Source organism: Indicator indicator, chromosome 3 (genome assembly GCF_027791375.1).
Source record: "Indicator indicator isolate 239-I01 chromosome 3, UM_Iind_1.1, whole genome shotgun sequence".
NCBI lineage: Eukaryota > Metazoa > Chordata > Aves > Piciformes > Indicatoridae > Indicator > Indicator indicator.
This window is the reverse complement of record NC_072012.1, coordinates 22,258,233-22,283,200: the sequence shown is the minus strand read 5'-3', so window position 1 is coordinate 22,283,200 and position 24,968 is coordinate 22,258,233. Positions and strand designations below refer to the sequence as shown.

The following is a 24,968-nucleotide window of genomic DNA, read 5'->3' as shown; positions in this document are numbered from 1 at the left end:
ATCCCTCACAACACAGTAGAAAATTATGCTGCATTATCTGAACCAACATTTTTAAAGGTCTTTGTGGTTTCTGAAGTATAAGATGAATACTGTGTCTAGGCACACACTGAAGCTGTAACTCACTCACAGCTGAACTGCTGTTTGGGACCCATAATGCTGTACTGTCATATGGAGAACTTAACAACTGAACGTCAAAAGGGATGGGGAAAAGGCAAGAGTTACTGAGTTCAACTCAAAGAAACAGCTACAGTGGTGTTAAACTGGGAAGAAAGTTTCAGATGATGAGACATGAAGGAGGAATTAAATGGGTTAATTTCAGAAATCCTTCAAATTAATCTCTGCACTGCAGGAGTTTCTCCAAATCTAATTAATTTTCCAGGCTGAGAGTTCCTCATTGCTGACACAGAGAGAAGGAACCAGTATTTGGTAGGAAGAGAGATATATTAAGAGCATTAGAAAGCCAGTGCTGTGCTAATGCAAAGTTCCAAACCTCTCTACTTTAGGAAAACTCCCTGAAAGGTTCCTTTAGCATCTTTTCTGCCTGTTCTCTCCTTCTGCTTCTAATAATAATGGGTGCATATGGACAAGCATAATATCAGTCCTCTTTATAATTCCTGACTGATTTTCTGAGCAAGCCATAGTCTGCCTCCAGAAATCACAGTTTTGCAGTGAGTGGGTATAGTCGAAGTTATTCAGAACATTTATATTAAGCAATAAACTTTCATTGGCTTTTAGAATTAAACCTATTAAAATGACTGGAACTTGCTTACAAAATCACAGAATGGATGAGGTTGGAATAGACCTCTGGAGGTCACTTTGTCTAATCCCCCTCCCCAAGCAGATTCACCTAGAAGTTCCCCAGGATTGCACCCAGGTAGCTTTTGACTATCTCCAAACACGGAAAATCCACGACCTCTCTGGTCAACCTGTTCCAGTGTTTGTTCACATTCTGAGTAAGAAAGGTGATGTTCAGATGGCACTTTCTATGTTTTGGTTTGTGTCCGTTGCCTCTGGTCCTGTCACTGGGCATCACTCCAAAGAGTCTGGCTCCATCTTCTTTGCATCTCCCCTCCAGCTATTTACATATCTTGGTCCATGAATCCCCAGATCATTTCACTTTCTCAACTAGCTTGTTTTGCTGACCATTCCTTGTTTTGCCAGGTAATGTTAATGGACTCAATGTCTAAATCATAGAAACACAGAATCATTTCAGTTGTTTAAGTTCAGATGTTTAAGATCACTGAATCCAACCATTATCTAAAACTACCAAGTCTGGTGCTAAACCACATCCCTTAGCACAGTATCTCTGCCTCTTCTAAACACCTTCAGGGATAGGGATTCAACCACCTATCAGTTGAACAGGTGTGGGAGAAAGTATCTGTGAAAGGCTTCAGAACAAGAAAGTACAGCAGGCTGCTGGTGACAGAAGAATGACCTGATGATAAGAGGAGCTGACTGCAGTAAACAACTTGAAGTGTGACACAGGACAACATTTATCAACCTGATACGGGAAGAAGGTAACAATGGACAACTACACATCAAAGAAGAAACTCAATTAGCAACAGGGGGTAAAAACATGTCAGGTTATTGTTTAGCCTGCTTCATTTTTCCTATATAAACTGCTTGTTCCATGCTACACATACTTGGAGTCTGTGCATGCTTTCTGACAAACAGGGGAGTTTACTTCAGTGCTTCACCCTTTGACTGAAGAACTTTCTTCTAATGTCCAACCTAACCCTCTCCTGGTGCAACTTGAGGCCTATGAGTTGTTATTAGGGAGAAAACACCAACCCCCACCTCACTACAACCTCCTTTGAGGTAGCTGTACAAAACACTGAGGTCTCTCCTCAACCTCCTTTTTTCCAGGCTAAACAACTATTTAATTTTATTTGCTTTTCTCAATGCAAAAAAAAAAAAAAAAAAAAAAAAAAAAAAAAAAAAAAAAAATCACTAAACTATTGCTATCTTTAGCTTAGTGACTGGTGAGGAAGTCCGTGAGCCTCAACGTGCTGTAATGACAGATTCTTACTCACGTGTCTCTCTCCAATAACACTGCAGAACTAAGTCTGACATCCTGGGGATTTTGGGCAAGCACTAACTCTGCAAAACCATTTTTTCTCATGCTTTAAGAGCTTGATCCAAACAGAATCTATTCTATTGACATAATTCATTTCCCCACTTACTATCGTAATGTTTCATGTAATGCTTCCAGTTCTGTGTTCCCCCTTTCTGAAGGACTTACATTATACAGTGACTCCAGTTACTTTTACTGCAATGTTTTTATTACCCCTAGAATGTCTGTATACACATCTTGCACAAGTAGGTAAAGATTCTCTGTTTTCTTAGCCTTATTTCCACCTTTGTATATAAACACTTTGCTTATTTCTCACTCTTATTGTTCCTTGTGCTTCAGTTTCCTGGCTGGAATGGCTTTGGTACCTCAGTGAACCTGAATTGTTTACTTGACTGCCTTTCTTATTTACAATTCTGTGAACTTGGAAGTCTGAATGAAGAGGGGGCAGATTAGACATTTGTTGTTAATTTACAATGACATTCAAAGTTTAGTAGAAAATTTTCCATTGTTTTGATGGGGTTTGGATCAAGCATCTGTGCTCATGTGCTTAAAATACACCAGAAGGCTGTGATCTGGTGGGGGGTCAGAGACAGCTCTGCCACCTTCCTGCAGCCAGCACAAGCCAACAGAAATAAAGCTAAGAACAGCCCATGGTTTGGCAAGTCAGCACAGGAAGCATCAGCTCTGCGAGGCTCAGGTTGCACTTGTTTTTGGCTGCATCTATAATCCAGGTAAGCTCTAGTAACTTCTACAGTATTATTTATTCCCACTTGCATTTCTTAGCCATATATTCTAAGTTCTGCCTGCACACACTTTGCATGAGCTTCAGAACTAGGAATAAGTGATTACCTCACTGTCAGAGCTTTCTGTTCACCTGCCCACCCACACTATCTACTGTCATTACCAGCTATTTCTGTCACTTCTCAGCAGTGACCTTGTCTTCCCTTTCTGCAAAGTGCTGCAAGATTACTGGCACTGTAGGCTATTAATAATAAATTCAGAGATTAACGTTAGCATGTTTTCTGCAGTGAGATATGAAACATGGAGATAATTTTAATAACAATAGCATATGCTTGACGGTCAGGAAAGAGGTGAAAATTTGTTAGAAACAAGATTTTACATGTGCACATAGAGTTACTAATAGCAACATGAGTCTAGTTGAGAATCATCCCTGCCCATGGTGGGGAGGTTGGAGTAAATGATCTCTGAGGTCTCTTCCAACCTAAACCACTCTGTGATTCTATGAACGAAGGCATGAGGGAACACTTAGTTAAATGGTAGCAGCCAAATTATATTCTGGACCTTTGAATCTCAGCTTCCTTCCACTTGCCATAAACGTTAACCCAGTGCGTGAATAAATAATTTTTGTTATGAATGGGTAGAAGCATTTCTTTGGATGTAAGAGATTTCAAAAGGTTCTGCATAAACAGAAATTTTCTAGGGGATTTTTGTGCTCTGACCAATTTGTTTCTAGTTGTTAACATCTACATGACATAAGTTTTAGAGGAGCTGGAGTTCAGCTTGCAGAAGACCAGGCTCCAGAGAGACCTAACAGCAGCCTTCCTGTACCTGAAGGAGGCCTACAATGAGGCTGCAGAGGGACTGTGTCCAAAGGCCTGCAGTGATAGGACAAGGGGCAATGGTTTGAAATTAGAGAAGAGGAGATTTAGATTGGATGTTAGGAACAAATTCATTACCATGAGGGGGCTGGAACACTGCAACAGGTTGCCCAGGAAGGTGCTCTAGACCCTATCCCTAGAGATATTCAAAGTTGGGCTTGACAAGGCTCTGAGCAACCCGCTCTAGTGGAGGATGCCACTGCTGACTGTAGTAAGGTTGGATTGGATGGCCTTTGGAGGTCATTTCCAACCCAAACTATTCTATGATTCTATGACCCTGCAGTTCATGGTAGCCTGATATATCTATTGGTCATTAAAAAAATGGCCCTATTTTTTGGTAACATTCATTAGGTAGTTATCCATATTTTAAAAATAAAAATGACTGAATAACTTTTAAAGGGGGTTGCTATGTAAGATGGCTACTGCATATTAACAGTAAAATACTTAAAACACTTGCCAGAAAAATTTTAACTTATTTCTTTATTAAAAAAATAATTAAATAACTGCTAAAATATATCAAGAATGCAATCTGGGGAGAAGTACATGCATATAATAACCACAGATACACATCGGAGAGCTAGATTTAAAACTGACCATTTTATTATTAGGTTAAGAACAACTTTATATGATAAATAACACTGTGGCACCCACAGTGAAATGAAAAGAGCTGCTGTGAGACATAATGCTCAGCTGCCTTTGCACTCAGGAATAATTTCACAGAATTATCACAGAATCAACAAGGTAGGAAAAGACCACAAGGATTATCAAAGTCCAACCTATCACCCAAGACCTCATGACTACTAAACCATGTCACCAAGTCCCACGTCCAATCCCCTCTTGAAAACAACCTCCAGGGATGGTGACTCCACCACCTCCCTGGGCAGCACACTCCAACGTCTAACAACTCTCTCCGTGAAGAACTTTCTCCTCACCTCCAGCCTAAACCTCCCCTGGTGCAGCTTGAGACTGTGTCCTCTTGTTCTGGTGCTGGTTGCCTGGGAGAAGAGACCAAACCCCTCCTGGCTACAACCTCCCTTCAGGTAGCTGTAGACAGCAATGAGGTCACCCCTGAGCCTCCTCTTCTCCAGGCTAAACAATCCCAGCTCCCTCAGCCTCTCCTTGTAGAGCTTGTGTTCAAGGCCTCTCACCAGCTTCGTTGCCCTTCTCTGGACATGCTCCAGCAATTCAACATCTTTCCTAAACTGAGGGGCCCAGAACTGGACACAGTACTGAAGGTGCGGCCTAACCAGTGCTTGTTTCTATGTGACAACACTGAACAGGCCATTAATATATCTCTGTTCACACTGACATGGAACAAATGTTTCCCAGTCCTTATCTTGTACAGAAAGTTTTACAAAAAATACTATTTACTAAACCTAAGAAAAGGTGAAATAAAAATGTGTTTTGAGGCATTCAGACACTTAAACTTGGAATCACAATTGTAGGTTCGTTTTGGTTAGAAGCGACTTTTAAGACCATGAAGTCCAACTGTTAACTCCCAGCACTGCTAGGTCACCACTAAACCATGTCCCTCAGCACCACATCTACGTGGTGACTCCACTACTTCCCTGGGCAGCCTGTTCCAGGGTTTTACAACCCTTTGTGGTTTTCCTAACTAATATTCAACCCAAACCTCCCCTGGCACATCTTGCAGCCACTTCCTCTTGTTACTTGGGAGAACAGACTTGTGTTAGGCTTAAAATTTCCTTTTAATGAAACCTGAGCAACAGTTGTAAACCCAATGTTTGTCACATTGGAAAGTCATTCAATATGGCATCATTGTTGAAGTGGTCAACTTCAGAGGGCAAAAAATTGTCCCAGTCACTGGAAGGGCAGAGTAACCTGGCTCCAAACTTGGCTTCCTCTACAAGGATCAAGAGAAGGATGTGACATAGAAAAGTGCCTGCAACTTTACTCAAGAACCAGATCTGTTGAGTAAGCAGGTGACATTTTTATACAATCAATTTCTTAGAACCCACTTTAATTCCACTGTGACCCAATGCACATGTCTAATTAAAAAGACGTCTATTCAGAATTTTTGTGCTTAACCAGCACGTAGCATGTAATTGCAACCAGGCAGATGTGGATTAGTAGAAGAAACTGTTTACATATTATTTGTATTTTGCATATAGTGGTAAAAGCTATTTAAATAGAGGTATTTAACTTTGGGGGGGAGAGGAATAAAATACATTAAAAAAAACTAAAGACTTTGATTATCTGCTGATTCAGTTAACATGAAACATGGGAGATTAAAAATAAAAGTAAAGCAGTATCAAAATAATACTTAAATGAATGATGCTCAAAAAGTGCTGAAAAGCAGGCAAATTCTCCTCCTAGCTAGACAGTTTTCACTTCTTCAAGCACCTGAAAGCATAGCATGAGTTTAAAACTGCCACTTGACAAAAAAGTAATTATTTAGAAGATGGTATGTAATATTTAGGCAAGACCAGATAAAAACCAAAAAGATCCAATTTCTAAGGCAGCCTTTTATTTACAAATTATGTAATCCTGTTCTGTCTAGATTTTGCTTGCAGGAACTACTTCTATATCCTGAAAGGCTTGGTGTGAATGAACTGTGTGACAAAATATCAGTGCCTCTAAAGAGCAAGACCATATTTGCAGAGCTATAAGGCATCACTCTGAAAGGTGTCACTGTGTGCTGAGGCACATGTAGAAATGAAACCCTCTTTTTCTGTAGAAAAAGGAGGTCAAAATTGACAACACATTTGCTTTTGTCCACACCACATTTTATTTCTGTGTGCACAACATCACATTTATCTAGGTAATGGCTCCCAGGAGGAGAAACAGAGCCCAGCCAGCCTCCCAGCAGCCTGAAGGCATAAGGGTATGGCAAAGCATGATGTAAATACCAAACAGTCCCTGTTCCTGCCTGAGAAACCTGGCAAAGTGCCACCTGTCCCTGTAGAAGATGTGTTCAGCATCATTGTCAACTGCACACCGTTGCAACTGCTAATTCTTGATACAAACTGCCAGGAAGGAAAGAGGGAGATGAATGAGGTGAAGAACTGGATAGGACATCTACAAAGAGGCTGCAGCACAAAGAGAAATGTCCTTCTATGTTGAAATATAGATGGAATTGGGAACTTTTAGTAATAGGCTATCATGTATAACTTGTGAACAGAAAGGGTTAACAGAGCTTTTTTCTTTCTTTGAGTAATGTTCACACTGTGAGGATGAACAAGAACCAATAAAATACTAAATTAATACTTAGTGAAAGTAACAGCAGTCAGCTGGACACTTATAAACATGTGCAAACACAGATGAGAAGGGTTAGCCTCCATTTTGACTCTAGAGAGGTAAAACTTGGAAGCTCATTTGGATTTTAAGGATACTGTGGTTTCTGTAACTGAAGTGGGCATGACTGCCAGAACTGGCCAGTGTTAGAAGTCCTTAATCTATTCATTAAGGTCATAATTTCATCATTGATCAATACACTGTTTTGCTATACTCCCAGAGTGCTTATGCAGGTGCCTGACTTCAGCAGCTGACTCTCTAAGAGTGCTGCAAATCTGATTTCACTATTAGTGAGGTCATGGACTTAATTTAAAGCTAAAAACTTTGACCTCTGGGGTTTTTTTATGTATTTATTGCTCATGAATGTTCTATGTTCTGCTGATAGAGCTCAATGGGTGCTGCTAGCACTCAGCACATCACCATGGCTGTGAAGCCAAATGCGAGGCACCAAATCTGAGGGTGTTGTTTTGATGTATGGTTAAGCAAGTTAAATCTATTATAATAATATGTATTCAAATGCTTCCCATGCTCTAGATGCTGCCATTAACACCTTAAATTCACTCACAAAATATGCTGAAGAATCTGATTCTGGCTAAACATCTTCTGTTCTTAAACCAGTTGTAACAAACTGTGTGCTCCTTCACTGATTAACCTTAGTTGTTAGAGCTTCTACTGCCTTGCCAAAGCAGTATTTCAGCACATCTCTCTATGTGTTTATATTTGTACATATACCTAAATCCTCAGATCTTGCTGTGTCTTGAAAGCAGTCCATTGGACTTACAAAGTCAGCACCTTCCACAGATAGAGACAGAGACTTCAAAAGAAGTCTGGATGAATACAGGTTAATGCTTTTATGCAAAATTAAAGACAGAAAGCATAACTGTATCAAGCAGAATGCAAATGTATGAAAAGAGTGAAAAAAAATCAGTTGAAGAAGTGGATTTTTACTCATAGTCTACTGTGTACAAACAGCTCAGTACAAAGATGGAGCCATCTTTGATTCCCAATTCATTAACAAATATCTCATACAAATGTCTGGCTTGTATGAGTCATTTTATACTTAGGAGTTTTAGAAAGGCCATTCAGCCCTTAGGGTGATACATGCTGATCTCATGTATTATCTCTGTTTTATCTTTTTTTGATAGTAAACGCATCCAGCACAAACGTTACCTCTACTTCAGAGAGCTTCTCTGTACTAAAAGATCTCCTCAATAGTTTTCCAGGCATGTATTAATACATTACCTGCTTTAAAATGGTATGGCAAAGAGGAACAACAGCATTCCTTTTGGTTCTCTCAGATTTGACTCTGCTTTTCCAGGTTAATAGAGGGTAATGTATTATCAAACTGACCTTCCCTCCAAGCAAATGTTATCTTAGTATCTCTAGAGCCTCTTCCACTGCCTAGCACTCACTTTCAAGGATAATATATTTTTATTCTTTGCATAACAATTTAACACCTTCATCACCCAATAATTTATACTCTTTTCCAAGCCTGTTCCTGAACACTCCACTGAGTCTAAACTAAAAAAATTCATCTTGCATAATAATTTCTTGGTGAGATGAAGGAGGTACAATAATTAACAAAACTCCCTCTAAGCCTCTTCTTTAAAACACACAGGAAACTCCAGGCTTGTAATGGTTAGGAAAAGGTCGCTTCTTACCCTTACAGCTGCATAGTTAAGACTCACATTTGTCTTTTATGACCATTACCCAATCTCCAACTAGCTATTCTGCCTCCCTTTATGTCTCATTCATCTTCTCTATTTTCTCTTTTGGTCTGCAAGCTTTCTGAGAGAGAGACAAGAATTTACAGTACTCTTGTATGGTTTATAGCACTGAGTAGTCACAATTTTGCTGTGACTTCATTTCCAATGCGGTAAATATTTGAAGAATAACACCACTGCAGGGTAAACACTGTCATTTTCTAGTGCAATGTAAGGGTTCAGCTTAATGCTTGGATCCTAATGCTGGCAACAAGCTAAGCTGCCTTATGGATACATCAATTACTGCTCAAGACTCAAATCTCAGCTTTTATACACAAAGGGGCATTTTTATATATGTATCTATATAGATATATATATTTGTGCATGAGAACATGTCATATCTTCCTCTTTAGAAAATAATTAATTTGATTTATTAATTTGTTAATTAGTTAATGAATAAAAGTAAATTAAAATGGGTTCTTATGAGTCACTATAAGCCTGTATCAGACTTTTGTTCAGACTGAAAAAGCAGTTTCACAGCATGCCTGCCATCTCCCAATGTTCCCACTGGGAATCATCCCATGGATGACCTGTAATTAAAACGCCCTTCCCAAAATGATCATTGTATCTCATTTTCCCTCAAAAGGCTACCACTTACTGTCATGTGCTTCCATACAATATTTCTATGCTGCTGACAAAGTAGGTGATAGCATCTCTCCTGAGTGTATTGCTTCTATGCCCATCAAAACTTGACAGCAAGCTGTAGTCTCCCATCTGTCTGAAGACAGAAGATGATTTACGGAAAAAAGTTTCTGAAGCCTACTCTTATTTGGTAAGCCTGTGAAACTGGTGGGAAATGAGACAGCCATTTCACAAACTCCTATGAACAAAGGCTATAAGAAGGCTGGAGCACCTACCCTATGGGGACAGGATGAGGGGATTGTTCAAGCGTGGAGAAGAGAAGGCTCTGAGGAGACGTAGTAGCAGCCTTCCAGTACGTGAAGGGGGCTACAAAAATGCCAGGAAGGGACTTTTTACAAGTGCTTGTAGTGATAGGACAAGGGGGAATGGATTGAAGCTTGAGGAGGGGAGATTTAGGACGACATTCTTTACAGTGAGAGTGGTGAGACACGGAAACAGGTTGCCCAGGGAGGTCATGAATGTCCCTTCCCTGGAGGTGTTCAAGGCCAGGTTGGATGAGGCCTTGAGCAACCTGATCTAGTGGAGGATATGCAGGGGGGTTGGATCTTCAAAGTCCCTTCCAACCTAAAGCATTCTAGGAATCTATGATTTTATGAATTTGACAATGGACCTATCAGGGAGAAGGTGTAACTGTTCATAAGACAATAAGCCAGTTTGTAAAATAGAATAAACTTTTACAATAGTTGAATACAATGTACTAAATGTTATAATTTAAAATAATGTTTTTTCTAATTTTATACTACTGAAACTTTCTGTATTGTGTTAACAGTTAATACATAAAAGAATAAATCACAGCTTTTTCAAACTGGCAGTCCTTTAGCTTTTCTCAGCAAAGAATCCACAAATTGTTTCACCTTGACAAACTTTACATAAATAAAGATGAACCAATCAATCAGTGTATTCAATATCTACTGAACCTGGAATGCTGAAAACTGCTATTGAAACACTGTCAAGAGTTAATAAATAAGTGGAATTATAGTTAAACACTGTGAAGAAACAAATTCTGAAAAGTTCTATCATCCTATTTTAACTGAGAATGAAACTATCTGGTCTTTTCACTATCACTCAAAAAAATCTGTATATTATTATCCCACATAAGAAAACCATTGTAACAGCACTGCTAGAGTTCTCATGGCAAGGAGTTCTCTGATTAACCAGGGACTGTGGAGGAGGTTTATGCAATGACAAAGTCTGATCTCATGCTATTAATGTCTATAGTATGGTTACTAACACTGTTTCTAAGAATTATTTAATATGCTAGGGATAATTAAAGTGGCAGCCTCACAATGCACTTATGTGATATATGATAAAGACTATGAAAATAGAAGACTATAAAAAGAGAGGACACTAACTTTGGTCTCTGCAATGTCCATTTTGTTTCTCAGACTTTTCTGTCCTCCAGGATTTATTGCAAGGACCTGTGGATTAAATGCTGAATGCCATAAAGTACTCCTAGTAGAACTCATCTAAAAGGTCTTCCTGGAAAACAGAGGTATTTGTATTGTCACACTTACTTCAAAAGAGAAGAGATTGAGAAGGACAATCACTAGACTGTATAGTCCTAAAACTGAAGAGCGTTTGGATTCTAAGGCAGTCATGAATCTATGTAACAGCAAGCAGAGATGTTTCTCTGGTGCAGTGTTGCTTATAACCACAGGTGGAACATTTTCTTCAGGTTCAAAGGGACAGGACTGTCTTTACTCTGATAGAACTGAGACCATCTGCCTCTAGGTCCAGCTTTAGGCTGCTGCTGTTAGGGAATATCACCAGTGATCCCTTGAAGCTAGTCTAGCACAAGAATGCTGGGAACAGTGGAACTGCTAATGCAATGTAATGTAGGAAAAAAGCAAACACTAGCAGCAATGGAAGGAGAAATGCAAGGAAGTGGAGAAAATGTAGGATAAATCTCTCTGGTATGATTGCCTACTGTCCCACATACTGCCCAAAGAAGCTGAAAGGAATTTTTCTGTTTGCACAGTTTTTTGTCTGTCAGTAGATAATCTAACTAAGAGCATGTTCCTCAAACTTGTTAATGACTCTCTTCTGCCATTCGAAACCGATACTATCATTAAAATGAGTAATATCAAGGTGAGGTTCAGTTTTGATTGCAAGTCTTCTGTGCACACAGGGAAGAACTGTTGGCACAAAACAGATAGAATACTTTGGGTTGGAATAGACCTTTATGATCAACCAGTATGAGTCCAACCAGTATGTAACTACCAAGCCTGGTGCTAAACCATGCACCTTAGCACCACATCTACGTGTTACAGATGTGCTTTTCCTCCCCTGGAGTCTAGACCGGTTCTACTTTGAATTATAATTATTTTCCCAACTTTGTTCTTACCCACTATCCACTTTTCTTCTAACAAAGGATCCTCCCTTTCCTCCCAACTATGAAAAGAAGCAGAACAAGAGCTGTACAGCTGTTTTCATGTAGTTAAAGGGAATGTGCAAAAGCAAGACTGTTTAAGATGACTGATAATATTTTCTTCTTTTTCACTTGCACAAACAGAATCCATTGGGAAGGATGCTCTTGAGGCATAACAAAGACTTTGAATGCCTAAGGAAGACTGAGATGTGCTGAGATACCAATGAGACATGAAAGAGATTAAAAGGTGTCACCATTAAAAGAGAAATTAGTTCTGTGAGCATTCTGCAATTTCCTCTAATCCCTCACTTGCCAAATTAAAAATCAAACACTTTGCTTAATTTGAACACAAAAATATGAGATGTGACTTCATCTAACAGCAAATTAATACTGGTGGATCAAACTGATTGAAAGGAAAAGGAATAAAAATTGTAGGAGGTCAATGTGATTTCTCTCTTTTCCACCTAAATCAGGATTTAAAAGAGCATCTAATTCCATCACTGATAGCAATGTAACAGTAAGGCTACAGTGCACGAGAAATTTAAATTACTCTGAAGGACTAAGTTCAGTATACAGCCTGTCCCCTCAGAGATCACAAAAGTTTACCATGGTAGCCCATGCTATTTCTAAGATTTGGGATAAGAACTTGCTGTCACTGTAAGAGTAAAAATTTTGCTGAGGTCTGTTGAAGCAGATGCAGTTATACTGTACAGGGTATTATGCACCACTCTGCTTGTCAGCTGCAGAGCTGGGGCTCTTTCATAGCCACAAGAAGGCTACTGGACACTGACTAAACACTCCTTCTCCTTCCCATCTTGACTCAGAGGGGGATTGTTTCAAGCCTCTTTTATGATACCTATTATCTGCCCAAAAAGAAAAACGTCTTCCTAAGATCCAGTCTAAACCTACTCTCCTTCAGGTTCAAACCATTCCCTGTTGTCTTACTGCTAGACAACTTTCCGAAAGTCCCTCTGCAGCCTTCCTGTAGGATCTCTTCAGGTACTGGAAGGCAGCTCTAAGGTGCCCCTGGAGTATTCTCTTCTCCAGGCTGAACAACCCCAGCTCCCTCAGCCTATCCTCATAGCAGAGGTGTTCCAGCCCTTGGATCATCTTTTTGTAGCCCTCCTCTGGACTGTCTCCAGCAGCTCGCTCTGTGTATGATAGGGACACCTGCCTATAATTTTTTTTATAATAGATTCTCCCTCACAGACTGGTATTGGAAAAATTATTATATGTTTGGAAATGTGACACAGAATTGATGAGTCAGGTGAAGCATTATGGTTTTGTTTCTTCACTAAATTTTCTTAAGCTCATATTATTTTCAATTTGAACCTAAAAAAATATTATTATTTGCTAACATTAAAAAAAATACTTCCAGTTGACTTGAAATTACATATATTATGCTCTAGTCCTCTAGCAAAGCAGAATTCTTTGTGTCTTCAATGAAATGTTTAAAATATCACAATCCTGCAATCAGAAATGAACTGGAAAGGATTTACAACACTGAACAACTTAAAATCATAATCCATCAGCTTGGCACCTTGGATGGAGCAGAATTTTTGACATGAGCAATTGTTCAAGTGCAGTTCTTAGGATTATTCCTATTTCCCCAAACAATTCAGATCTATTTTTAAATAAGTAGCAACTGCGCTAGAAACACTTCAGTATCTTATATAATAGTCAGCTGCATTTCCTTTTGATGCAATCACACCTGGCCTAAAAAATATACTCTGTCTGATATACAGCAAATAATTGAAGTAAGGCAGACTAAACAGATTGCTGCAAATAATCTACCAGAAATGCAGAAAGCTTTTGAACTCTGAGTAATAATGCTGCCACTCAAACCTGACTGGAAAGGGAAGAGATAAAACAACAGTATTTTTAACTTGTCTGTCTGAGAACAAACCCCCCCCTGAATTACAGCAACCTTCTCAACTGATATAAAAAGTATGAACTCATAAATGTGGTAAATGTTTCGGTACCATGTGCAGCACTGCAGAGTTGCATGAATTTCATGTGGAATTTTACAGAGGAATTTACCCCAAATTCACCTATTAATTAAATTAGGCTCAGCACATGAGCAGTTTCTGGTGCCAGTGATGAGATCTGTCAGGAGGCTCCTCTCCAGTTCCCTGAAGACACCCTGCCTGAGCCCATCAGGCTGCCTTGTGGTGGATGGACTTTTCTACATGTTTCAGTGGAAAAAAAGTCAAGCAGGCTCCACTGAAGAAGCAGCATACTGAGAGCCCTGGCTGAGGCTCTGGACAATATCAGGGAAATAATCCTACTAATATGCTAGTGACAGTGGTATGATTAATGCTACCCTGCACATCTATCATGTTGTTCATTCCTGCAATCACAATGATGTTTCTGTTAAACTGTAACCTGCATCTCCCTCTTACAAGACATGAAAACTCTGTCAGGTTCCCATTACTATCTCAATTTCCTCTTTTTCCAGCTCCCCACCTCTTTCTGCTGCATGGTTCTTGGAATTCACACAGTGTGAAACCAACATTTTTTCCTGCACTCTTTCAGCTCTTCACTCTGTTACAGACACCCCCAGCTCAGCCCTGCCAGCTCCTGCAGAGCTGATAGGTTTGCAGGATTCAAAGGTGTGATATCAGGCTGAATTGCTGATTATTGAATCATCAGCTGCTGGTAGCCTTTGCCTATGGAGACTTGATATTTTGTATACATACAGGTGGAATAGAAAAGGTCATGAACTACAGAGCAGCAGCATAACCCAGCATGCTTCATGACTCACTGTTAGACTATGAACAAATTCTCAAGGAACAGACCTATCAAGAAAAGAAGAGGTATCACACATTATCTCCTGACTTTTCCGCAGCAATACTACAGATGATGCTCAGTATAGCAAAGAAAGCCTTGGCAATTACTGCAAAGAGTGACGCTGATTTTAGTGCAAAGAAAATTAGTTTAATACAATGAATTTTAATTTACTTTCATTAAGACCTGAAGAAGAAAGCAACACATCAAAAGGAATGCAAGTGCCAGCATTTAAAAGAGCCATACTCACATCACTGCTCTCAGACCTTTCTCGCAGAGCTCCTTCTCTTTTCTTTAGTACCTTGCCCTCCTCTCTCTCGCCTCCTTTTACACGCACACACATGCATATAAACACCCACTCGCCAGCCATCTCTGAGCATAAAATTACTGCCTCTTTTTCCTGCAGAACAAAAACAAATTGTCACATCTTCAGCTCCAGCAAATCCTATTCTGGTCAGTTTTCTCACAGTCCTGCACTCAGCCTCTAGAGATGGAACCTTCTTCTCCCACCACCTAGTCACCCCCTCAGACCAACAACTGAGACCTGGCCAAACTCTTGTGCTCCAGTCACCAAGAGTTTGTCTAGCTTATGTGCACAGCCCTTGCTTATCTGGGCATGATGGAGAGTAGCGTTTAGGGGAGCCTGGCACTGCTCCCATGTGGTATTGACTGAAAGAGAAGATGAGCAGCAGTGATCGCTGCCTGGGCAGCCCTCTGCTGCTACATTCACAGAGACTATGGCAGCAGCATTGCATCTCAGGCTCCACTTCCATTAACTAACTCAGAATCAATATTCCACTTATGTGACTGATACAGGGGAGAAGATTTCTGTGGGGCAAAGAGAGCAAAGGCTGAATGAAATCTTCCAGGGACTTCTCATTTCTCATCAGGATTGACTTCATGTCCATCTACTGGTTTGAAAAGTGCTCCTTACATTATGGAGACATTAGAGGTTTTTAAACAAACAAACCAACCAACCATTTTTCAAAATGTCAGAATCACTGGTTACAAAGAGGCAGTTCCCCAAGTGCTGAAGGAATTCTGCTGTTCTTGCAAAGGCTACATGAGCAGCTAACCAGGGTCAGATGGGAGGTGCATGCACACTAACATCCTGATTCCAGCAACAGACAGTGAAAGATGCTTTAGAAGTGAATTCATAACAAAATTGCCTGAAATGTCTCTGTAACCCCATTAGTTAAAGGTTCAACTGTGTAACTGTGGATATTTTTACTCTATGCCATGCCATGCATCAAATGAGGAACTCAGAGCACTGACAAGAATTGATTTACAAGCAATTGAGCACAGATTTCTGTGGGACTTCACAAATTCTAAAATGGCTTTTTCTCCTTTTGGATGAGGAAATGCAGGTACAGGGATGTTAACTAATTTGTTCAGGTGAAATATTTGCTCTCAAGAAAGCTATTTTCTATTCTAAATATACAGCAGAAATTGTATCATAAAAGTCAGTAAGCTACTCTTCAATATTCAAAAGGTTTACTTTTCATTTTGGTAATTGATAACATGCCTATTATAAGCCAAAACAACAAAATTAAAAGAAAATCAGAGGTGGCATGGCTGATGATACTGGAAAGAACACCTTTAGATTATTATTACTAGTGAAATATGAAGTTCTCAGTTTCCCTGTCACTTCTTTTTATATAAAGAAGACCTTTTCCCTGCTCCCAGATCATTCTTCTTAAGAAATAAGATGCAGTTATTTACTGAATGAAATAGTACAGGAAAAGATGATTACTATTATTTTCAATGTATATTTTTGCCTGTTCATACAAACAGCCAAATCATGCGAAGCAGATGTTAACTTCATTTGATAGGAGAAAAGTTATGTATGCAACTGCAGCATTTTTGCCAGCCACTGATTTCATTGCACACTGCTTACTCAACTGGCAACTTGCAAAACTGCAAAACATTGTCCTAAGAAATGTGAGGATTATGACAATCTATTTATCATCTCTTGGCCTATGTTAAATACCCTTAATATCATCATCTGCAGATTTTTTTATCATGTTGTTCAGACTGAAGAACGAATCTACAGGCTCCTGCCCCTCTGCACTGTTCTGGTGAGACCCCAGCTGGAGTACTGTGTGCAGTTCTGGTGCTCCCACCATAGAAGGGGCATGGAGCTGTTGGATTAGGTCCACGAAGATTATCCAAGGGCTGGAGAACCTCTCCTATGGGGACAGACTGAGAGAGCTGGGGCTGTTCAGCCTGGATTGGAGAAGGCTCCAAAGAGACCTTCGAGCAGCCTTCCAGTACCTGAAGGGGGCCTACAAAAAAAGCTGGGGAGGGACTTTTCACAAGGGCTTATAGTAATAGGATAAGGGGCAATGGCTTTAAGCCTGAGGAGGACAAATTTGTACTGGATATTAGGAAGAAATTCTTTACAGTGAGAGTGGTGAGACATTGGAACAGGTTGCCAGGAAGGTCATGGATGTCCCCTCCCTGGAGGTGTTCAAGGCCAGGTTGGATGAGGCCTTGAGCAGCCTGGTCTATAGTGGGCGGTGTCCCTGCCCATGGAATGGGGGTTCACAGAATCACAGAAACGTTCAGCTTGGAAAAGACCCTTGGGGTCACCAAGTCCAACCAATAATCCTACTATACAAGGTTCACCCCTAAACCCTATCTGCAAGCACCACATCCAAATGACTTTTAAATGCATGCAGGGTTGGTGACTCATCTGACTCCCCAGGCAGCCCATTCAAATGCCTGACCACTCCTTCTGTGAAATTTTTTTCCTAATGCCCAGTGTAAACCTACCCTGTTACAGCTTGAGGCTGTTCCCTCTTGTTCTGTCACTACCTACCTGTGAGAAGAGACACACTCTACGTCTTCATCAAGGTCATCAGTTAAGAGGTTAAACAGAAGTGGTCCCAACACTGAGTCCTGAGGAACACCACTTGTGACTGGCTGCCAGCTGGATTTAACTCCACTGACCACCACTCTCTGGGCCTGTTCGCCCAGCCAGTGCTTTATCCAGCAGAGTGTGTGCTCATCCAAGCCATGAGCATCCAGTTTGTCCACAAGAATTCTGTAGGGAACACTGTCAAAAGCTTTTCAAAAGTCTAGGTAAATGTCCACAGCCTTTCCCTCATCCAACAGTCAGGTCATCCTGTCACAGGAGATCAGGTTGGTCAGGCAGGACCAACCTTCAGGGGGGTTGGACTAGATGATCTCTCGAGGTCCCTTCCAGGCCTTCACTACATCTTTATAGTCCTCTGGAGAGACCTGTCCCCTCTTCCAAAGGCCTTCCAAAACCCCTCCTTTTGTTCTCGAGGTCCAGCCAAAGGTCCCTATTCAGCCAGGCCAGACACCTTCCCTGCCGACTTGTTTTTTGGCACACAGGGACAGCCTGCCCCTGTGCCTTTAAGACTTCCTCTTGAAGTATGTCCAGCCTTCCTGGACTCCTATATCCTTCAGGGTGACCTCCCAAGGGTCTTTGTCAATCAGTCTCCTGAACAGGCCAAAGTCTGCCCTCTGGAAGTTCGAGGTGGCAGTTTTACTAACCCCTCTCCTTGTTTCCCCAAGGACAGAAAACTCAATCATCTCATGATCACTGAAGGTGGGAACTAGATATCCCTAGTTGGTTCCTTCCAACTCATATAATTCTGTGAATCTATGAATAGTAAAACGGGGTGAAAGTGTATTAGTATGCAAAAGCAGACAAAAAAATATTTGACGTTTCTTCTGTCTTTGTATTTTGCATACTGCAATATGTATGAGTGTATTTTTGGTATCCTTCTCTATGCTTCTGGTCTTTGTGGCCATGTTCTATGTGGAATCAGACCTTGAATTAATAGGAGAGTGAGGCTGCACACACTTCAGTAGTTCATGCCCAAAATATTCTTTCTGCTTTTTCACCTTTAGCCTTTCAAATTTTACTCTGTTGTGTTTCTTGAATCTGTATGATCTCATTCTCTGGTAAAGATATGGCACCTATGAGCACCGGAAGATCTCCATTTCTTCTTGTTACACAGACCTAGACTGGCAGCTTAGGTGTGTATGTCTTGTGTATATGGTTTGTGTTGCATTTGTATCTCAGCATAAAGTGCATCTGCATTATACCCTCTCTTCACATCAGTTGGTTTCACCTTTGGTTCTGGGTTACGTAAAAACATAACTGCAGCAAAAATCTGGTCAAAGGTGAAATGGGATAAAAATAGAGTAAGCGCTGCACATGTGGAATCTGGTACTTAGAGAACTCAGAACTCTGTCTATTTACATGTCCAATATTCTAGTGTTTCAAGTAGCACACAGATATTAGCATTTTTAGGACTGATAAACGTAGATCAAAATGTGAATTGCTTTCAAAATTAAAGCATAGTGCTCTAAACTATGTATGCCATGAATTGCCTCCTGTGTATAAATATGGATTTTATCAAGCAAAAATTGCTGCTGCATTTCTGTATATCATCTGGACATGAAAAAAGGGAGTTTTTGAAGAAGAATCACCACAGGAAAGAGAACAAGTTACATGTATTACGCAATCTTAATGTAAGTGCATACTTCATGCACTCCAATAATATCTAAACCGAATTACTACAAGTGCTTGAAAGGAATTTATAATCATCAATATATGGCTGAACTCAGCCATCAGACTTCATACAATGTTGTTGTTTGAATTGTTAAATGACAAAATTAAGCCTGCTAAGTTTAAAAGGGTTTTTACTGCTTCTTTCAAGTGTTCATAAAACCAAGACTGAGGTTTGAATTAGGCTAGGGGAGACAAATACCCTTAACATTGTCAGAAAATGGTTATTATTACAATAATGAATCAATCACTGCCTGTGTAATAGATGATAAGGAAAAACAAAGAAGTGTATTAAAACACTTAAGGAGGAATGTGGGTGTTTCAGCAGGTGTCTGTGTCTAGTGTCGTGTGCCACTGCCTCTGGCATTTGACATATTCATATGGGACTTCCAAGTATGACACAGGACTTACAAGAGACTGCTGCCTGGAAGGGCAAGAGAAGGCAGTGGGATCTCTGGCACTTTAAATGGCCCTGGACACCTATGTTTACTCAACTGAACTGCAACCCCAATGTTGGTAGTCTCAGTTGCCCCCTGAAGGCAGTTTCCCCACTGTTGACACCATACTTGGGAATCTACATTCCTTAATGTGATGCTTTGAACACTTTGAATTAAGGTACTAAGCCAAATCTCTGAACTATGGCAAACCTGAGGGCTAAATATCAAGATACTGAGTCAGAGACCATGGATGGCCACTGGTACTAGTAATGCGAAACCAGAATCGGGCTCTAGGCAACCTGATCTAGCTGAGGATGCCCCTACTTACCGTAGAGGGGGATGGACTAGATGACCTCTGGAGGTCTGTTCAAACCCAGACCATGCCATGATTCTACAATCTTATGAACGGAGACAGCATGGAAGGTAAAGACAAGGAGTTCCTAAGAATCTGTTTCTAATCACTGCTCTGACTTAAAAAACGCTTTCAGAACCATTTTGAAATCCAAGTTAGTGATCTGCTGTTATTGCTCTTCCAGTTTGTATATATAATTTTAATTCAAGACTTTGAGGGAATAGCCAAAGGACAGAGCTAAAAAGAATCAATAGCTCTCTTCATACCTCAAGGAATATTTATGCAAAGTGGAATGGCTTTAATAGGACAGATTTGTGTGTAGTGCTTAATGAATGCTCAGTAGCTTGTTAAATAAGGAAGATGGATTCAAGTTCTAACTCCGTATCAGGCAGAACAGATAGTGACATATGGATTTTCTGCACCTTGGGGAGAACACAAGGCTCTTGAATATAACACCAGTCAACCAAAAAAGTCTGTCGAGGAGCACACATAGATCTCAGATGTAGAGAGAGTGTGGTATATAAAATACGACTGCAATTTTTTAAGTCTAGGCTCATCTCTATCCTGGTTATTATTGAATGAGTACCTAACAATCTACTGAATAGCAAAATAATAAAAATATGAATAAAACACTAAAATAGAAACCTCATGGAGATTAGAATTCATAAGTAGAAAATTTTTCCAGGTCTTTGGTTAACATAAGAAGAGATTTACAGGTATTAATGTAATCATTAGAGGAAGTTCATTTTATCCGAAAGCAACAGAAATGCAAAAAAAAAAAAAAAAAAAAAAAAAAAAAATTTGTTAGGAAAAACAGCACAAGTAGTAAAAATTACTAGTGGCCTAAGTGAAGTCTTTTGGTTTATCTATTTACATGTGGAGATCAATGAGAAAGGGAGGACTGAAAAAAAGGTTTATTGGAAAAGAATCTCTTTCTGGTGTTAAGTTCTTAATAGCTAGCAGAACTCAAGTATTATTTTACAGTCACCATCAAACATTCCAAACCAAAATTCACATCCCTTCCACCAACTAAAGTGATAATTTCAATGCATTATATCAAAGAAATAGTAAAATTGGCATTTTTAAAAATTTGCTTTCTATTTGACACTGCTAAAATCATAGAATAGCTTTGGTTGGAAGGGACTTCAGAGATCATCTATTCCAACCTCCCCACCATGGGCAGGGATGCCTCTCAACTAGACTTGGCCACTCAAGGCCTCATTCAACCTGGCCTTGAACACCCCGAGCCAGGAGGCATCCACAACCTCTCTGTGCTGCCTGTTTCAGAGTCTCACCACCCTTGTACTGAAGAACTTCTTCCTAAGATCCAGTCGAAACCTACTTTCCCTCATCTTCAAACCATTCCTCCTTGTCCTGTCTCTAGACACCCTTATGGAAAGTCCCCCTCCAGCCTTCATGTAGGATCCCTTCAGGTATTGGAAGGCAGCTCTAAGGTTCCTCCAGAGTCTTCTCTTCTCCAGGCTGAACAACCCCAGCTCCCTCAGACTGTCCTCATAACATATAATATATAAATATATTTATATTATGCATTATATAAACATGATGTGGTCATACTTCAGAGCTTTCCTCTGCAACTAGGGGAACAGAAACTTTTATTTTATAAAATTTAAGCCAAGATTCACATTTAGTCACAAAAAAAAAATTATATTTTAAAGAATTCTAATTATGTAGAGATTGAAGATAAATTTATGAGGAGTGGCAAAATTGCATCAGTCTATCTTGGGAAGATTCTCAAAAGTCAGAGATAATTTTATGCATACACCTCTTTAAATAGTTTTAACATTAGTGCTGTGATATATGCAAGCTTTTATGGTGAAAACCAGAAAGGACTGATGAAGTGGTGTGCTGTGTACTGCACAAAGAAAGTACAGCTCCTTAGATGTCCACTTGTTTCAGCTATGAACTAGCAGGGCATCTATTAGCTCCCTCCTCATGTGGGGTGAGAAACCCACAACATTTGCATTGCAGTTCCAGTCTCAATGGCCTCTCAATCCTCTCTCCTTGAAAAGCCAAATTAAAGATCAAATGAAAGAAGACTCATTTTACAAAACCAGACTGAGATTTTACCAAATTGTTCCTCCTGGCTTACACTTGATGAGGCCCTGGTATATACTAAAAGAGCTTTTTAGCCTGGAGATGAATAAGGAAAACATATTCCTTCCTCAGCAGTCCAAAGAGTAGTACAATCTGTCTTGACCCTGACATCATGTCTTCATTTTTGGAGGCTGGTCTTCCTAGTGCCACTGGATGAGGTGCTATCAGGCAGGTAAGCTAAGTTAAATTTCAGCCAGCTTCTGGTATTGTGGAAATTGTATGTGACCAGTTTTTCACTGAGTTTCTGGTCAGTGAACCTGTTGAGATGACAACTGTGGTAAACAGCTGGCTACCAGTGGGAGGGACTGTTATAAACCAGAATATTGTAAGATGGATCTTGACTGATAGCACATAAGAGAGACTCGACCTATTTGAAAGAGTAGATGCAGATGGTAGTGTGCAGTCATGATACACTGAGCCCTTCCTGTAGTGATGTTCTGGCAGTATTCCCATTCCCAGATGACTGCCAAATTTATTTATTTTTTTAAACATATTTCCTTCTTTGGATTGAAGGTATTCCTTGTGCCCATACAGTCCACCTTTTCTGACTGGATAGCTTTGCATCTCATATGATCTGACATCAGGGGAGAGAATGGTTTGTTCATCTGAACTGAAAATGGACAAATAGAGAACAGAGCTAATAGTTCAGGTCTGCATTGTTTCTAGATGATGTAGCATCTTGGCACTGGCCAGGTGTATGCTTGGCTGGTGAAAAGAAAGAGCATGCCTCTCATTTTTTGCTTCACAATGAGCTATGACAATTAATCACAGATATATGCTTCCAGAAAGTTCAGTCTGTGATGACCATAGCTATTCATCAGTCAGAAGGGCCATCAACAGACTCAATTAGCCACTTCTGCAACATGTCTTTGAGCTGTTTCCTGGAAAATTTCAGCAAAGGAACTAGAACTTGCTGAAATGCATAGAGTGAGAATCTTTCCTGAGCTTGACTAAGTGGAAGTGTTTCAGTTTCTCTATTCCACTGAATAACCTTGAGAATAGCAGGAAAGTTTTTGCCTTTGCAGCTTGAGCTTTTATGTGATGCAGCCACAGGCCTAAATCTTTGTTTGCCTTAGAACTACAGTCATTCAAAATCACTCACTGTACAAAAATCTTTTCAAGTAGATGCAGCCTTCTACCAGTGACTTTCACTCAGCATTTTAATGGCATACAGGGGCCTCTTAAACGCAAACATTTTTCTATTGGCAGTGTGAGGCTTCGTACTAGACAAGCAATGTAACCTCTCAGGAAAGAATGTGGCATTAGCTCCTAGGCTGTCCTGAGGTAGAGAGAAGCTGTGGAGTGTAATGTTCATATCCAGCAGCTTGACTTAGCTCCAAATGCTAAAACATGTCCTAGAAAGGCATTTGCTGTATTATTAACAGTGATTAGTTCACAGATGCTAGATTTACATGAGGACATAATAACCCTGAGGAATTCTAAAACATCTGGTGAATGGGATCAGAAATGTCATTTTGGCTGGTTTTGACATATCCACTGAGATGTGGTTCATCTGAGTCTGCTTGGGAGGTTTGTTGTGTGTCTGGGACAACTACAGCTACCTCTAGCACTGGGCACTGAGTAGTGGTGTTTGATCACCAGGACATCAGATATCTCTCGTTGAACACCAGTGCAACTTAAGTTTGCCTCAGCACTTAAATTGTTTCATAGCATCACAGCAATGTCAATAACCATCAGGCAGGTGCTCCAATGTCCTAAGGGATGAAATTCAAAATGGTTTGATTTTGAAATCTGCAGGTGAAACCACTGTGTTGTGATCATGTTAAAAGGTGACGACAACATCTTACATAGATTCACTCTTCTCTTTTAATGGTGTTTCTAACTGACCTCTAAATTAGATTTTGGATGGAGAAGTAACCCAAAGTTACAACATCAGTTTTCCATGAGATGGTTTCTTTAACAGCTGGGAAAAATTACAGCATTGGTGTCTTCAGCCTGAGGCCAAGATCAGGTAAGGTAAAGGAGATGGTGTCTTTCCTTCCTTTCCCCACTGTGTCTGATGCAGATCTGAAACATTAGAATTTCATTTACCTGTGTGACTATGTATTTGTCTCTGCCTCCTATATTTGCAACACATTGAAAAGCTCCTGCTTTGCTGCTGTGGTCTGTTCACAATGAACTGTCACAGGCTAGAAAATTTTCTTTATCTTCACAGTGACTCTGGCCACCATGAACTTGGTTTTCTGCAGAGACAACCAAATCACAAACTAGCATTTCTTCTTATAAAGCCTTGGTGAGAAATGGAAGCAAAAATTACGCATGTGGCCCAGTACCAATGTGCAGCCTGACTGCTAGCTGAAGATCAAGTACTGCTGGAGAGAGACAGGACACAGTGACAGAGCTGCATGAACACAGGACTCCAGTCACTGGTAACAAGGTGAATCAGTCAAAATACTAACTGGATCTAAAGCACAACAATTTTAGGCACACAAGTGCTTAAGTGTGTGGACACAAGCCCATAGAGGCTGTGGGATCTCTGTCCTGTAAGATTTTTCTAAATACACATAGCTGAAGGCCTGAGCAACCTGATCCAATCACAAAGTCAGCCCTGCTTTGAGCAGGAGATTAGTGACTGGAGGTCCTTGCCAACTGAAATTATTCTGTTTTTCTCTGATTGTGTCCTCATGCAAGAGATGATGGCTGGCTTGAAAACTGAGTTAAATCTTCCTCCAAAACTGTTTCATATATATATATAGATGTGATGTGACCCTGCAAACCTTTAAGATGGTGGTTTACAATCTTTATCAATCTGTGAACATGAAACTATTTCCAGTGGTGGTCCAGATCCTAAGAGCAGCTTTAAATCTCTCCACAGGAAGCTTCTTTTATTTAGTTAGCTTTGACATATTCTCTATTAGTAGGACACAGATGCCTACGTGTCCATATGCCATAGCGAAAACTCGTTTTGATGTTTCTAATGAGAACAATGTTGGATCAGACTCCACTTTGATTATTTTGCAAAACCATCCTCTCTCAAGAAATAAATTTG

General features: G+C 40.1%; 1 protein-coding gene across 1 annotated transcript in view; it reads right to left on the bottom strand.

Annotated features, from left to right (window-relative positions):
- The window catches only part of MAGI2 (membrane associated guanylate kinase, WW and PDZ domain containing 2), a 646,435-nt gene that overhangs the window by 109,708 nt on the left and 511,759 nt on the right, over nt 1-24,968 (bottom strand). The gene's annotated exons all lie outside the window — the stretch shown is intronic.